The sequence below is a fragment of the Narcine bancroftii genome, chromosome 5 (genome assembly GCF_036971445.1).
Source record: "Narcine bancroftii isolate sNarBan1 chromosome 5, sNarBan1.hap1, whole genome shotgun sequence".
NCBI classification, from domain to species: Eukaryota; Metazoa; Chordata; class Chondrichthyes; order Torpediniformes; family Narcinidae; genus Narcine; species Narcine bancroftii.
In genome coordinates, this window is record NC_091473.1 from 84,675,713 (window position 1) to 84,687,838 (window position 12,126).

The 12,126-nt window shown below is 38.4% G+C and overlaps 1 protein-coding gene across 1 annotated transcript in view; it reads left to right on the plus strand.

Annotated features, from left to right (window-relative positions):
- Positions 1 to 12,126, plus strand: part of swt1 (SWT1 RNA endoribonuclease homolog) — a 200,266-nt gene that overhangs the window by 186,107 nt on the left and 2,033 nt on the right. The window lies entirely within an intron of this gene.

Genomic DNA, 12,126 nt, shown 5'->3' on the forward strand with positions numbered 1-12,126 from the left:
GTACTCGAGCTGGCAGAGTCCGCAAGCATCGAATCCATGCTGCTGAAGACCCAATTGCGCTGGGTGGGTCACGTCTCCAGAATGGAGGACCATCGCCTTCCCAAGATCGTGTTATATGGCGAGCTCTCCACTGGCCACCGAGACAGAGGTGCACCAAAGAAGAGGTACAAGGACTGCTTAAAGAAATCTCTTGGTGCCTGCCACATTGACCACCACCAGTGGGCTGATATCGCCTCCAACCGTGCATCTTTGCGCCTCACAGTTCGGCGGGCAGCAACCTCCTTTGAAGAAGATCGCAGAGCCCACCTCACTGACAAAAGACAAAGGAGGAAAAACCCAACTCCCAACCCCAACCAACCAATTTTCCCTTGAAACCGTGCCTGCCTGTCCCGCATCGGACTTGTCAGTCACCAACGAGCCTGCAGCAGACGTGGACATACCGCTCCATAAATCTTCGTCTGCAAAGCCAAGCCAAAGAAGAGAAGAAAGATTTCTATCACATGAGGCATTAAATGGAAAAGGGAATGGAGAAGAACTTGTCAACTTTGCATAATTATTCCCAGCATTAAACTCTGAAATAAATAAAAGACCATGCCAGTAATGCTCTGCAGATTTGAAAGAAAATCTTAATGTTTCAACTCTGGGTCCCTTCACCAGAAAGGGGTAAAAGAAAATAAATTGGTTTTGACTAGATAGAAATTGAGGACAGGAGATGGGTGGAACAAAGGGAATATTTGTGATAGAGTTAGATGTAGAGTGGATGATCTAATGTGGCAGTGAATGGGCAGATTAGTCATGAAAAACCATACTGGGCATCAACAAACCTGTTATTTGAGAGTGAGTGCCACTTAATCGTAGAAATGGTCAGTTCCAATAGAGTCCTTATACAAACAGAGTGGATTATTCAGAGAGATTACCCAATCTCTGTTTAACCTCTCCTTGTTAAGGGGGCCCTATGGTGAACACTGAATTGGATTGGTAGAAGTGCAAGTAAATCATTGCTTCACCTGGAAAAACTATTTGACCCAAATGCTGATCGAGTTACCAATTTGTGGAACACCAGTATTATGTCTGCAAGGGTGACCCAGAGCTTCCAGTGGCCTGCTATTTTAATTCATCATTACCATTCACTGTGGGGAAGTTGACGGGAAGAAAGGGAATAAAATAAGTTTGGGTTGGATTAATGAAATTATGGGTGACTTGAAATCAATGAGGATAAAAGGACATATCTGTACTATGTCTTTCGAAGGGTGACCCTTTCCCAATCCCACTTCCAGCACAATTGAATGGAGGCCTAATGTGAGTTTAGGAAACAGTGCCACATTTTTTGTCTGGCGTTGCATTCCTGTTTGCACTACAACAGCCCAGTTCAGCTGTGAGTCATCCATCTGTAATATTGACTCTGTATTTCTCTTCACTTTCACTGCCTGACCTGCTGTTCTGCATTTCTAAGCTTTTACATTCCACCATTTGTGTTCACTCTCTAACTGGCTTCAGTTCATAACCTTTATATTCTTTAGTGCATCTTTTCTCTCTCTCCAACTGGCTGTTTTAACCCACTGGCAACATTTGTTTGCATCTGCAACTTCTACTCCAGCACCCCAACCTCACCCTTCTTTCATGACTGCAACTGATAAGTTTTTTTCTTTCTTTTCCAATTCTGATGAAGTCTTCAACCTGAAACGTGAACTTTGCTTCTGTTTCCACCAATGCTGCCTGAGTGTGGCAGCAAATCTTCTCAAATGTCTGTGGATGATTGACACAAGAGATACATAGAAATTATCACTCAATTATTTTTGTTTCTAAGGAGTAATTAACAGGTACTGAGTTGGTTTGATCGGTGAGGATTGAATTGCAATCCTTGGATAATGAGATGATCAGCAACAGATATTAGGAATTGTGGTGTCATGGAGTGTTTGGGGTTTTTTTGCAGCAGAAGTTGATGCTCGTTGACATTAAGCGTTGTTATTATGTAGGAGGTTCCAGGATTTAGACAGTTGTTTTTTTTTTTGTTTTTTTTTTAAATTTTTTTATTTTTCACACCATAAATCACATTAACCATGGTACACACTTTTTCCTTTTCACACATATACAGTGCCATTTTCTCCCCCCCCACTCCCTCCTCCCATCCCACCCTACCTACCTCCCCGCTCCCGTCCATTTAAGGTATACAATCTAGGATACATTAAACCAGTCAGACAATGTTGTCATTCAATAAAAATACACCAGAAATTCTACTGAGTCCATTCTTTTCATTTCCTTTTCCTTCCGTTAACTTAGGTAATGATTGTCCCCGGTAGGTTTTCGCTATTGTATTTAAAGTAAGGCTCCCATATTTGTTCGAATATTTCAATATTATTTCTTAAACTATATGTTATTTTTTCTAATGGAATACAGTTATTCATTTCTATATATCATTGTTGTATTTTCAAATTATCTTCCAATTTCCAGGTTGACATAATACATTTTTTTGCTACGGCTAGAGCTATCTTAACAAATCTTTTTTGTGCATCATCCAAATCAATTCCAAATTCTTTGTTTTTTATGTTTAGGAGAAAGATCTCTGGATTCTTTGGTATATTGTTTTCTGTTATTTTATTTAATATCTGATTTAGATCTTCCCAAAATTTTTTTACTTTCTCACATGTCCAGATTGCATGAATTGTTGTTCCCATTTCTTTTTTACATCGAAAACATCTATCAGATACTGTTGGGTCCCATTTATTTAACTTTTGAGGTGTAATGTATAGCCTGTGTATCCAGTTATATTGCATCATACGTAACCTTGTATTTATTGTATTTCTCATCGTTCCAGAACATAATTTCTCCCATGTTTCCTTTTTTATCTTTATATTTAAATTTTGTTCCCATTTTTGTTTAGTTTTACCATTTGTTTCCTCATTCTCCTTTTCTTGCAGTTTAATATACATATTTGTTATAAATCTTTTGATTAACATTGCATCTGTAATCACATATTCAAGGTTACTTCCCTCTGGCAAACTCAAACTGCTTCCTAATTTATCCTTCAAGTAGGATCTCAATTGGTAATATGCCAGCGCTGTATCTCGAGTTATATTGTACTTATCTTTCATTTGTTCAAAGGATAAGAATCTATTTCCTGAAAAACAATTTTCTATTCTTTGAATCCCTTTTTTTTCCCATTCTTTAAAGGAAAGGTTATCTATTGTAAAAGGGAGTAACTTGTTTTGCGTCAATATTAGTTTTGGTAATTGATAATTTGTTTTATTTCTTTCTACATGAATCTTCTTCCAAATATTGAGGAGATGATGTAATACTGGAGAACTTCTATGTTGTACCAATTTTTCATCCCATTTATATAATATGTGTTCAGGTGTCTTTTCCCCTATTTTATCTAATTCTAATCTCGTCCAATCTGGCTTTTCCCTTGTTTGATAAAAATCTGATAGGTATCTTAATTGTGCGGCTCTATAATAATTTTTAAAGTTTGGCAGTTGTAAGCATCCTAGCTTATACCATTCTATTAATTTATCTAGTGCTATCCTCGGTTTCCCCCCTCTCCATAAAAATTTCCTTATTATTTTCTTTAACTCCTTGAAGAATTTCTCTGTCAGTTGTATTGGCAATGCCTGAAATAAGTATAATATCCTTGGAAAAATGTTCATTTTAATACAGTTTATCCTTCCTATTAGTGTTAGTGGTAAATCTTTCCAATGCTCTAAATCGTCCTGTAATTTTTTCATTAGTGGATAATAATTGAGTTTATATAGTTGGCCGAGATTTTTGTTTATTTGTACACCTAGGTATCTTATTGCTTGCATTTTCCATCTAAATGGTGATTCCTTCTTAAATTTTGAGAAATCCGCATTATTCATAGGCATTGCTTCACTTTTATTTACATTTATCTTGTAACCCGACACTTCTCCATATTCCTTCAATTTCTTATATAATTCTTTTATTGATAGTTCTGGTTCTGTTAAGTACACTATAACATCATCCGCAAATAAACTGATTTTATATTCCTTGTCTTTTATTTTTATTCCTTTTATATTATTATCTGTTCTTATCAATTCTGCTAGTGGTTCTATAGCTAACGCAAACAATAAAGGTGATAGTGGGCATCCCTGCCGTGTTGACCTGCTTAAGTTAAATTGCTTTGATACATGTCCATTGACTGCCACTTTCGCTAACGGTCCCTTATATAATGCTTTAATCCAATTAACATACTTCTCCGGTAAACTGAATTTTTGCAAGACTTTGAACAAATAATTCCATTCTACTCTGTCAAAGGCCTTCTCTGCGTCTAAAGCAACTGCTATTGTAGGTGCTTTATTCCCTTCTACTGCATGAATTAAGTTAATAAATTTACAAATATTGTCTGTTGTGCGTCTTTTTTTGATAAATCCAGTTTGGTCTAAATTTACCATTTTCGGTACATACTCTGCTAATCTGTTTGCTAATAGTTTAGCTATTATCTTATAATCTGTGTTAAGTAAAGATATTGGTCTATATGATGCTGGTGAGAGTGGATCTTTCCCTTGCTTTAGTATTACTGTAATTATTGCTGTTTTACATGAATCTGGTAAGCTTTGTGTTTTATCAATCTGGTTGATTACTTCCAGGAGGGGCGGAATTAATAAGTCTTTAAATGTTTTGTAGAATTCTATTGGGAATCCATCCTCTCCTGGTGTCTTATTATTTGGTAATTTTTTAATTATCTCTTGTATTTCTACTATTCCAAATTGCTCTGTTAATTTATTTTGTTCCTCTATTTGTAGTTTTGGTAGTTCAATTTTAGTCAGAAATTCATCTATTTTCCCTTCTTTCCCTTTGTTTTCAGTTCGGTATAATTGTTCATAGAATTCTCTAAAGTTTTCCTTAATTTCTTTTGGATTATATGTAATATGTTTGTCTTTTTTCCTTGATGCCAATACCATTTTCTTAGCTTGTTCTGTCTTAAGCTGCCATGCTAGGATTTTGTGCGTTTTTTCACCTAGTTCATAATATTTCTGCTTTGTCTTCATTATATTCTTCTCCACCTTATATGTTTGTAGTGTTTCATATTTTATCTTTTTATCCGCCAATTCTCTTCTTTTACTAATTCTTTTTCTATATTTACTATTTCCCTTTCCAACTGCTCTGTTTCCTGATTATAGTCCTTCTTCATCTTGGTTACATAACTTATTATTTGCCCTCCAATGAATGCTTTCATTGCATCCCATAGTATAAACTTATCTTCCACTGATTCCGTATTTATTTCAAAATACATTTTTATTTGTTTTTCAATAAATTCTCTAAAATCCTGCCTTTTAAGTAACATGGGGTTTAATCTCCATCTATACATTCTTGGAGGGATGTCCTCTAACTTTACTGTCAATATTAAGGGTGAATGGTCCGATAGTATTCTAGCTTTATATTCTGTTTTTCTTACTCTATCTTGCATACGAGCTGATAACAAAAATAGGTCTATTCTTGAGTATGTTTTATGTCTAGCCGAGTAATATGAATATTCCTTTTCCTTTGGGTGTTGTTTCCTCCATATATCCAAAAGTTGCATTTCTTCCATCGATTTAATTATAAATTTGGTTACTTTGTTCTTTCTGTTAATTTTTTTCCCAGTTTTGTCCATATTTGAATCCAAATTCAGGTTGAAATCCCCTCCTATTAATATGTTCCCTTGCGTATCTGCTACCTTCAAAAAGATAACTTGCATAAACTTTTGATCTTCTTCGTTAGGTGAATATACATGAGTAGATTCCAAAACTCCGAATATATCTGACATTTTATCATTACATATCTCCCTGCTGGATCTATTATTTCCTCTTCTATTTTAAATGGCACATTTTTACTAATTAATATAGCTACTCCTCTTGCTTTTGAATTATACGATGCTGCTGTTACGTGTCCTACCCAATCTCTCTTCAATTTCTTGTGCTCCAATTCAGTTAAATGTGTTTCTTGCACAAATGCTATATCAATTTTTTCTTTTTTCAGTAAATTTAGCAGTTTCTTCCTTTTAATTTGGTTATGTATCCATTAATATTTAAAGTCATATAGTTCAACGTAGCCATTTTATACTTTGTTTATCTTCCCTTTCCGTTTCTCCATCATTACCTTTCCTTCTTATCCATTTCTGTTTTCTTGTTTTAAACCTTTATAAGACAACATTCCTAAAACATCAAACATTTTCCTTATTCTCCTATTTAAAACTTCTTTAGCCCCAATCTCCCCTTCCCCTCCTGAGTTGTCCTTTATCCCTTGTCGGACAACCACATCTCCCCTCTCCATTTGGATTTGCGAATTCACTCGCAAGCATCAGCTGATTTTGCAGTGACCGCGACTCCTCCCCACCCAGCCCCCCCAGAAAAGATTTCACTTTTCATATGTAACAAAGGTCACTCTTTTAATTCCCTCCTTATTCCCTCTATTCCATTTCCTTCCCTTATTAATTCTTGTCTATACTATCTATATTTTCCTCTAAATACGGATACATTCATGTATGCACATTATACATATACACACATATACCTCTTTACCCACATACATATAAATCGTGGTCATTTTTACTCTTATTACATATCTTCATCTCTCTGGTTGTTTTGTAGTTGTTCTGCAAATTTCCTTCCTTCCTCTGGATCCGAGAATAGTTTTTTTTTCCCCATAAGATCGTTTTCGATGTATTGAACTCCTTTCTCTTCTTCAGGAGTTCAAAACTTATGTGTCTTTTTAGTTCTCAGTCTTTTGTTCTCTCGTTACACGTCTTCATCCCTCAGTCTATTTTGTAATTGTTCTGCAAATTTTCGTGCTTCCTCTGGATCCGAGAATAGTCTGTTTTGTTGTCCTGGAATAAATATTTTCAATACCGCTGGATGCTTTAGTATAAATTTATACCCTTTCTTCCATAAAATCGCCTTTGCTGTATTGAACTCCTTTCTCTTCTTCAGGAGTTCAAAACTTATATCTGGATAAATGAACATTTTTTGCCCTTTGTACTCCAGTGGCTTGTTGCCCTCTCTTACTTTTTCCATTGTCTTCTCCAGTACCTTTTCTCTTGTAGTATATCTTAGGAATTTTACTAAAATAGATCTTGGCTTTTGATGCGGTTGTGGTTTAAAGGCCAATGCTCTATGTGCCCTTTCTATTTCCATTTCTTGCTGTAGTTCTGGACATCCTAGGATCCTAGGGATCCAATCTTTTATAAACTCTCTCATATTCTTGCCTCTTCATCTTCCTTAAGTCCCACTATCTTTATGTTATTTCTTCTGTTATAATTTTCCATTATATCTATTTTCTGAGCTAACAGTTCTTGTGTCTCTATAACTTTTTTATTAGATTCCTCTAATTTCTTTTTTAAGTCCTCTACCTCCATTTCTACTGCTGCTTCCCGCTCTTCCATCTTGTCCATTCTCTTTCCCATTTCTGTTAAGGTCATATCTATTTTATTCATTTTCTCTTCTGTATTGTTTATTCTTCTTCTTAAATCATTAAATTCTTGCGCTTGCCATTCTTTAAATGACTCCATGTATTCTTTAATAAGAGAAAGTATATCCTTTGTCTTGCCTTTCCCTTCTTCTATTTCACTGTACTCTTCCTCTTCTTCTTCCTCTGGGTTGGCCATCTGTTGTTTCTTTGTTGTCCTTTTCTTCTCTTCTTTCTTGTTTTCGTTGTCTTCTATGTTGACTTCAAGTATTTCCTATGCCATAGCTGCTCTGTGATTAGTAAAGGATTGCTTAAGGTGGTATGGAGTGAAAAAAAGTTTGAAAACCAGTTTTAATTGTACCTAATTGACTCGATATGTGCACAGTTTCATGACTCCAAAGAAAATGGGTCAATGACTATTTTTCTCAAGCAAAATATTTCAGTAACAATTGGGTCTAGAGCAGTGATTCTCAACCTTCCCTTCACACTCACAAACGATCTTAAGCAACCCCTTACTAATCACAGAGCACCAATGGCATAGGGAATATTTAAAGTGGTATGTGAGTTGAAAGAAAAAGGTTGAGAACCACTGGGCTAGAATTTGGAAATTACTGGCTTTGGTTGTGTGTTTAGATTTTCACTGTTTTAGATCACATTGGAGGTGTTCAAGTTCTGTGGAAACTAATCTTATTATAAGACTAATTAATGATAAACCATGTTCAGAAGAATCCCCATTATCCAGAATTCAATCAACTGAAAACTCAAACAATTGGCAAAAAAAAAGACAAAGAATTCGAATGATTAAGCCTGCGCAGAGAGACCCTATGGAGGAGCACCAAGATTTCGTTGGACACGTGCAGGTTTGCCCCGCTGAACTCGCAATGCCCCTCAATGTACGCATATTCTTTTCGCTATCGCCATTTGTGTGGTGAGTTAGGTTGTCAGTGCGAGGAAGATGCGCCGAGGGTCTGACAGACATACGTGGAGATGAGTTGGGTCATCAGCGTAGGGATGGTGGTAGAGTGTTTCTAGGGCCTGATCAGTGCATGAGTTGAAGCTGGCAGGATGGGGAAAGGATATGGAGGGGCAAGATGGCAGTGGTCTTAAGATTTCCCTGTCTGTATGAAGGCAGGAGCAAAACCAGGTGATCCATCTTGCCAAAATGCAGTCTCTGGAAAGAACGGTAGGCCAACTAAGATTTGTAGTCCATCTGACTGGGCCGTCTCTTGTTTTCTGACCACATCATGCAGCTCCACAAGTGTCCATTTGTAATAGGCATCAGGAGGGATATAAACTCCAGTGAGAATCACTGATGAGAATTCTCAGGGTAGTTAGAAGTGTCTGCATTTAATTGAGATTTGCTCTAAGACAGTTGAGCAGGAGATCAACATAACCCCAATGTTCATCCACACACTGACCCCTCTCCCTTTTCCAGAATCTGAGTTCTTATCCAGTCTATGAATGGTGAAACCATCTGGTCAGATAGCGGTGTCTGGTGTGTTCTCTGTTCGCCAGGTCTCGGTGCTGCAAACAACTGAGATTTGTCTTACCTGCCTCTGATAAAGCAGCCTTGCCCTCAGGTCGTCAATTTTATTCTCCAGTGACTGGACATTCACAAATAATATAGGCCAGCCATATAAGACTGCCACTGATTTTAAGGTGACATTTTTACATTTCTGGCTCATATACCAGGTAAGTAAAAAATGCACACGTTTAAAATTGGTGGAGGTTCATTATGATGGTGGCAGTTAGTGTAGCAGCTAGTTACAGCACCAGTAACTGGGGTTTGAATTTAAATGTTATAAGTCTCAGGAATTACCTGATCAAAGTGAACTTTACATCAGTAAAGATTGCTGATATTTTTTCAAATAACTTTACATTTTGTACTGTCTTTTCTCTTTTAAATGGTGCATTCTTAAAGTAGGTGTACAAGGCATTGGAAGACAGTCTCAGTCGGCCAAAAAATTTGCATATCAACATCTGCGATCCTTGTAGGTGCCGGATAATGGGGATTCTACTCTAGAAAGGTAATAATCAATAGACAGTAGGTGCTGGAGTAGGCCAATTGGCCTGTCCAGCCAGCACCGCCATTTTTCAGATCATGGCTGATCATTCATTATCAGTATCCATTCCCTGCCTTAACTAACCCTTAACTCCCCTGCCCACAAGAGCCTCATCTAACTTATTTTAGAACAGATCCAGTGAATCTGCCCCCACCACCCTCTACAGCAAAGCATTCCACAGATCCACACTTCTCTGGCTAAAAAAAAAATCATTTCTGTCTAAAATGGCCTTCCCTGTATTCTTTTCCCTCTAGTCCTACTCTCTCCCAACATTGGGAACATGTCATCCAAATTCACCCTGTCTAGCCCCTTGATAATCTTATATACCTCAATCCTTCTAAACTTCATCGCATATAATTCAAGTCTTTCTAACCTATCCGCATATGACAATCCTGCCATCCTGGGAACCTTGTAAACCTGCGCTGCACTCCCTCTATAGCAAGTATGTCCTTTCTTAAATATGGGGACCAGAACTGGACACAATACTTCAGGTGAGGTCTCACCAGGGCCCTGTACACCTGCAGAAGGGCTAATCTACTCCTATACTCAAATCCCCTCTTTATGAAAGCCAACATACCATTCGCCTTCTTCACCACTTGCTGAACCTGCATGCGAGCTTTTAGTGACTGGTGCACTACCCCACTCCCTAGCTTGACTCCATTTAAATAATACTCTGCCCTCTTATTACTGCCTCCAAAATGGATAACCTCACATTTGCTCACATTGAACTTAATCTTCCATTCCTCCACCCACTCCCCCAACCTGTCCAAATCCCTCTGCGTTTTCCTGAAATCCTCCTCACACTTTACACTGCCACCCAGTTTAGTCTCATCTGCAAATTTGCTCATGTTAATAATCCTTTCATCCAAATCATTTACATAAATGATAAACTGAGGACTCAATACCGATCCCTGTGGTACCCAACTCGTCACATCCTGCTATCCTGAAAATGACCCATTTATCCCAACACTACATCAGCCACTCTCCAATCCACAGGCACCTCCCCCGAATCTATAGAATTTTGGAAAATGTTGACCAATGCCTCCTCAATTTCCAGAGCAACCTCTCTAAGCACCCTGGGATGTAGCCCATCAGGCCCAAGGGACTTATCAACTTTCAGTCCTAACAATTTATCCACAACCACCTGCTTCTGGATCTGAATATCCATCAGATTCCCCATTTCCTTAGGAAATTTCACCAGGTCCCTCAATACTGCATGACCTCTACCCCCTATCTGACCATAACCTGTACCCTCCTTGGTGATGACAGATGCAAAGTACCTGTTAAATTCCTCACCAATCCCCTAGTTTCCAGTAATAATTTCACCCTTCTCCATTTTAAGGGCCCAATTTTGGTCCTAACCAATTTCTTCTTTATATAACTAAAGAAGCTTTTGCTATCCCCTTTTATTTGCCAGTTTACTCTTGTACTTCATTTTCCCCTCCTGAATGACTTTCTTAGTTTCCCTCTGTTGTTTTTTGAAAGTTTCCCTACCCTCTAACCTCACATTCTGCTTTGCCATCTTATACTTACTCTCTTTGGACTTGATACTGCATTTGATTTCCTTTGTCAGCCAAGGATGCCATTTGCTCTTAGAACTTTTCCTCCTCTTTGGAATGATTTTGTCCTGAATCCTGTGAAAAAATGCCTAGAAATACCTGCCATTTTTGCCCAGTTGTCCTCTCAGCTAGGGTTATCCTTCCATTTTATTTTGGCTAGTTCCTCCCTCATAGCTGTATAATCCCCTTTATTCAACTGCAGCACTGATGCATATGCCGTCCATGTTGTCCGACACTGCTGCTTCAAATGTCCCACAAATCCAAGGGGAAACTAATTAAAAATTCAATGTATTATCATAGTAATAAAATAATGTCATATTACATGAAATTTCTTTTTGCCTGCTGCAAGGCAGACAGATTCACCACTGGCAGGAATTGCCTGAGTGCCCCTTATAGTTTTTACAGTGAGAGAGAAGCAAGAGTCCCCCAGTTACCAAGTGTTCGTAGCCACACAGAGCCCAGTCCAACCTGAAATCCAGATCTGAACCAGAGTCAGGAACCCTTCAGCGCATCCTGGTTCCGATACCTGGCACCCCTCCAGCCAGATTGAGCCAGTCTCCAGCAGCTCAGTTTCTGCTGGTTCTTCACCTTGAATGCCCTGCAGTCCGCCACATCCACAAATCCCCCCACTGTCCCCACGGGTCATCTCTGCTTCTCCCTCTCAAGACAGGGTGTAGTCTTCCTGTCCTCTGGTCCAGTCCTCTGCTTCCTCAGAATCTGCAGCCCCTCGTAGCTGCTGCCGATTAATGGCAGTTGGACATCTTGGGTGCAAACCCACAGTTGGGGGAATTTCAAATAGACACTTGTCGGCTCCCTCAGTAGGCCATTCAAAGCCCGATCAGAGCCAAAGGCCCTTGCTCCGTGGGACCACACCAGCATCTGCTGCTGATACAGCGGCTCCAGCAACATTGCCATCTTTGTTAATAACTTCCATTTCTCTTTCTTCAGTGCTTTTGGCAAAGCTTCTTTATCATGAAATATATTCAAGGACCCTTACCAGCTTCAAGAAAATCTGCTGCACCAACACCTCCTGAGCACAATGTTTAGTGTGATCTGGTTTCTTTTATTTTTGGACTAATCTATCTCTTCCTCCTGCTGATCAGCCT